A 6000-nucleotide genomic window follows, 5' to 3' on the forward strand; every position below is an offset into this window, starting at 1 on the left:
ATATCAAAAGCCTATCATACATTATAAGAAAACTAGTGCACCTGTTGCTCGAATTCAAGCAATTGCAAAGTATTGGGGACGTTATTTCAAAACGAATAACAGCCATAATTTCCGATGACTTAAAAGAGTCAACTTAAAGATAATGTCATCAATCAACTCTGAAAAAGAACGCTCTTGTGTGTATCATGTGTTAAATATGAACAGCTGTTTTAGTATGCAATTAATACAAATTATTTGTCAGTTTAAGTAAACTAAATATTTTCTTCATAAGATATACATTGGGATTTTGATGGCCTGTAGGGCAAAGCCCAAGGATTTTTATTACAGAAAGGGGGTGTCTACACAAAAAATACTTAATTTTGACACATCGTTTGTAAAAATCCGTACATTATTAACGGAGGAGTAGGGTTTCGTATAAATCACTTTCACGTATTATACAGGGTGTCCCGTAAGTAAACAGCCAAACTCCGGGAAATGCTATAGATGGTTCTATAGGTAAAAAAAGAGAAAATAAAAAATAACATGTTTTCCAAAATCGCTTCGTTAGCCAGATATTCACCATTTTGTTTTTTTCACATTAACATTTTTATCTTAAAAGTTTTTCAACCGATCATTATGAAACTTGGAATGTATTTTGTAATAGAGACCCAAGTTATAAAAAAATCATCTCGATTCATCATACAATTTCGAAATGACTAAAAAATGGCTGATTTTATGAAAAATTTCCAGGAACACTTTTATTTGGAATTTTTAATTCCCTATCAAACGATACCAAGTTCAAAAAGATCGAATAAGAAACAGCTGAAATATTACGATTCTTAGTTGTAAAATGGGACAAACCTGACTAGCTTAGCTTTTTTCTACCCCATTAGCATCGTTAATCTTAAAGACCAAGATATTGGTTGGTGAAATGCTGTACAAATTTCAAAATTTGCATACAGTCTTTTTTCTGGTTAATAATCCAATTTTATCCGTATTTTAAATGCATTACTAATCATTTAAAGTTGAAATGGTATGTATTATATCACTGTTCATCTTAGGAATAATAATGTGTGTAAAAAACTATACCAATGTACAGTAAACCCTCAATAATCCGGACTAATTATTATTGTCCGGAATAAAACAAAATACACCTAAAATGGAGAAAGGCAGCTATCTGCCTTTTTTCCACATTACCACATTGAATTTTTTTATCTCTTGTTTACTAAATTGAGTTTATTATACTGTAAAACTACATTTATAGAAAAAGGTCGTGCATTTGTCCGAAATGTTACCAAACTTTCTGTTGAGGAATGTTGAGTGGATTGATGGGGGTTTACTGTGACAACCAATGTAATAGATTTAAAACTGCTGGCTCATTAAACCTAAAATACTTTCCAAGTTCAATTTCGAACGCTTCAATGATTTCCAAGTAGTTAAAACTAAAGACTCCAATCAAAGGTTTATCCCAAAATGTTAATAATATTATTACTTATTCAAATCCTCTTTTTTAATTAGAAATTAGAAAGGTAGTTGTAACCAACAGTCAACCCTGGAAAACTAAACTTAAACCATTTTTTTTGCTACATAAAGTACTATTCTAAAGTAGGGAGTATTTTGTATTTTAGGAAAATGTTTTTAATCGACATAAAAAATTTAATGTTCTGTATTAAGGTGCAACTAATTCTACTGGGAAAATATTTTTTTAGGAATTACTTTTAAAATTACTTTAATCATATAACTAGTTTAAATAATTACTAATTTGATGGTAAATTAAAGAAAATATATATGAATAGCTTTGCGATTCGTGAATTATAATTTAATATACAAACCCGAAAACTATTTTGTAAAGTAAAATAAACCTCTTTTGCAGTAATATAAATCAACTTTTGTGTCTAGAAAAATCACTTATCTGACTTATATAACTTATATAACTTATGCCAAAATTCGTACAAGTCTACTGTGTTTGAATTTTTTTGCAATATCCTACTTAGTTTAAAACTAAAAATCTCATAATGTTCGTAATTTCACGTAAATATTAACTATTTTCAAATACAACTACAGTTCAACAAATATTTACCTATTTCAATAAGCTCTCACAAAAATATCGTATTGTACGCCCGGCGTGACGGCCTATCAACTTAATCTACCCTTACAACTTACTGCACTACTGTAAATTATATTTTACTCTACAAAAATAACAATACAAATTTTAAAGCGTAAATTATTTCCACGTGATAAAATATTTACCTATTTTAATAAGTAGTGTTAACAGATAAGCGTATTGTAGGCTACACTCGGCGCGACGGCCTATCACGGACTGAGGCTGGAAAGTGACGGCGATCATGCAACGAAAGAAAGTGAAAAGCAAGAACGTAACCGAGGACGCTCCTGACTCCCTGGATACGGTAGATCGTTGACCTCAGTAGCCGAGGTCTGTCCTTGAGGGATGAGGCTGAAGAAGTGACGTCCAGTTACTACCCTGAGATGGTTACTGGAAGTCTGTCTAAAAGGCCGTAATGTTATAGAGGGATGATGATGAGATTCTTCTTCCCTCGTGGCGTTTGAGGAGGGTTACAAGATGCTTTTTATTTTGTGTTATTTAATAGGGTAAATAGCTATTTCTTCTTCTTTAGTTCGTGACGTTTGAGTGTGATGCGACTAAGGTGGCTGTTTTCGACAAAAGAGAAGAAAAATCGTGTAGTTTAACATACTTCTAATTCAGATTGATGGTGTTGGTATACTTTGATCCCAACTCGGATCATCTTGTACGTGGATTTCCTATTTGTTATTACAACATATACTTCACAGATCCATACCGTTTCAAGCATCAACCCTAAAAGGCCCCACAAGGTTCTTGAAACTTAACTGTGCTATCGCCGGATTTTAGGCTTATCTTCGTACAGTTTTAATATTGGACAGCCAGGTTTAAAATCTCATAAGTTTGTGGTCCTTAGAGTTTGGGTCGGGAAAAAATAAATGGTAGGCTACAAGTTTAAATTATAATTCCAAAATAGGAAATGTATTGCAATCATGTTTTAGCCTTCGAAGTTGTCTGGGTTCCTATAAGCTCACCTTAAAAACATTGAAGATCTTATATCAAAAAAAGATATACGTACACCTACATTAATTACAGCATTATACTGCACAATGAATACTTTCCCGACAAGATCGAAATCTGAGTGGATGAAAGAGTCCTTAGGCACGCATAAACGGAGGTAAACACAACCTCAATTCTGGAGGTCACTGGGTTGATTGCGAACGTTATCAATTATGAAGCCTGATGCAATTCACCATTTATTTGGCTATTAATAATTGATGCAACCGGAAACAGGGTGGTGTTAGTAACTAGACAAGGGTTTAATAAGTTTATTGCAAAAATCATTATTAAAGCCAGAGGAGTAGAAAAAATATAGGCATACAAAATAATAAAAAGAATTTGGAAAAACATAGAAAAATCTAACAACATTTCTGCAATTTATTACTGACCATTTCCTTCTCTTTTTGCTGGAGTGGTCAATTTAGACAACAATGTTAAATATATTCCTGGAGCTAATGAGGAAAGTAGCACTTGTCACTGACAGGAGACAAAAACCTCTCTATTTGACCAATCTCCGGCCGGTTAGTCAAGTGCTTTGGACGCTGAAAGCTGGTAGTTCTCTTTAAACAGCCTCTTTGTTTGCTACAAACTCCCTCTTGAATTTCAATGACCGACTCTCACAGCTTGCTTTCTAGTTTGTCAGCAATATTTCACGGTCTTTGGTTAGCGATCATGTTTGTGTTGTTTACCAAAGCAATGTAACGCGGTTGCGACGAAGCATTGACTTCGATTCTCCAAAGGAGTATGTTTAACTAGGATAGTGCTAGAGGACTTCTCGCCCTATTTTAACATCTGTTTTATGTCCGTTTCATGTTTTTTGTCGTTTGTTTGAGCACCTTGTTGTCTACTGCACGTTCTATTTTATTTCAGAATACATTTTATAGTTGGTTTGATCTTTGCTCAACTAGAGTAAACAACATAGTTCATAGATCGTTCCATTTCATTAAACTAATTTGATATTGGTTAAATAACAAGAAACAAATAGTCAAATACAAAACGCCCTCAACATAATCTTGGTGGGGCTTAACTGAAGCAGACATCCACTAAAGTAGTTTGCATTAGCTTTGGACGTGCCATCTATATTGACCAGCTCAAATAGAACCAGTTACAGGGTGTGCTCCTGTCAACATTCTATTTTCCTCTTAAAAATTCGACAGGTACTTTAAAAATTCATGGCAATTGAGTTTAAAATAAATTTTCCCTCAGTTTTTCTTGGTTGATAAGAGAAAAGGAATTGGCAACAGGACAACCTGTCGGGCTCAAACCAACTCTGTTCATTTTCATTAAAACAACTTATACTATGTAATCTCAACTTCTGCCAATAGTCAAAGCTGTAATAGACCAACACTGCGGCTGTCGTGCTCGTGGAGTACTACTGTAGTATTACGTCGTAGTATTACATCAGCCTCACTCGGTCAGTGTGTGAGTGTGAGTAGTAAGCAGTGAGCGGGTGAGCTGTCCCACTAAGTTATACAAGTCTCCGTGTTGGGTTCCGGTATACAGCACTAATTAATGAATCTTGAAACTAATTGTGTTGTCGCCGGATTTCAAGCTCAACGTCGTGCGGTTTTGGATAACACTAGTCCTACGTAAGCGTCCGAATGATATCAAACTTCGGGTTTACCGATGTGTGGAAAACTACCGTGATGTAAGAATAGAAAGACGATTAAGTATCTCTAACTGGCTGGGTAGCTGAGTGGTTATAGTGCTCGCATAGTGGTTAAAATTTTGCTGATTCGATCCTGAGAAAATTCAATTGTATTTTGATAATTCAATACTGGACACAACTTTCCCTGGTCGTTGGGCTCTATATACACAATCCTGGCCAATGAAACAGCTGATCTTGGTCGATAACAACACTGTAGATCCCCTCATTCTGTTCTACATTCACCTGCATTCATTACTGACCCTAAAATCATAACATTTTGCAATTTCTTTCCAAACCGTTTTGTAGTGCTCAAAAAACAAATAATTTAGTATATTGAAGCGTTGTTATGCGTCTAATAGTTACGGAAAAAATTACAAATAATGGTAAATATAAAAATACCATGTTATTCTTATGGAGAATAAATAAACTGTTGTAGTTTGCTTGTATGAACATATTTTGATCAAATTTAGAAAATGCATTTATTTTATATTAAACTATTATACTAAACTATATTAACATTTTACAAAAAAAAAAAAAAAAAAAAAGTTTACCCAAACCCAAGTACGGTACTTGCTAAACGAATGCTATTTAAATAGGGAATAAATGTGATAATTTTAAGTAGATATTCTAGTGTAAATCGAATCAGGCAAATACAACTTCGCTCAGTCTGCAGGTTTGCTGTGGCGGGGGTATTTTATTCTGCCAAAAGCACAGTGAAATGTTAAAAAGGATTCGTACTAAACATATTTTATAATATAATGCCAGTATCTCAGGACAATGATTAAGAGAATTTAAAAAAATCTAATAAATTAGCTATGAAATACTGGAGAGTCTACACACACAAGACACTAATAAAATAATAATATTGCTCAATAGAACAATGATAGAACCAAGCAAATAATTGTAATACATTACACCGTTTGTTACATAATACCCACTGTTATTAATCCACTGTTATAATGTTATTCTAGACAAATCAGAGTGTAGAATCGGTTCCACTCGGGTTCGAACCAGAGATGCGAGAACTATTACTATTCGCCCCGATTACTGACACAACAATTTACAATTCTTTGACACAATCAAACACTAAACTATACAGCTCAAACACCATTAATATGACATACTGACACTAATGACTGAACAATGCTGTTCCGCCTACCACAGGATTTTAATAAACACATGTTTCAGTCTACCTACCATCTATCACTCCTTGTTAGCACCAGTGATTCCTCGATGTTTTATGTATGCCAGGTACAAGTCTTTGTCTTAAATT

Source organism: Macrosteles quadrilineatus, unplaced genomic scaffold (assembly GCF_028750875.1).
Source record: "Macrosteles quadrilineatus isolate MER2022 unplaced genomic scaffold, UCM_ALF_1.0 Scaffold_4__1_contigs__length_99947679, whole genome shotgun sequence".
NCBI lineage: Eukaryota > Metazoa > Arthropoda > Insecta > Hemiptera > Cicadellidae > Macrosteles > Macrosteles quadrilineatus.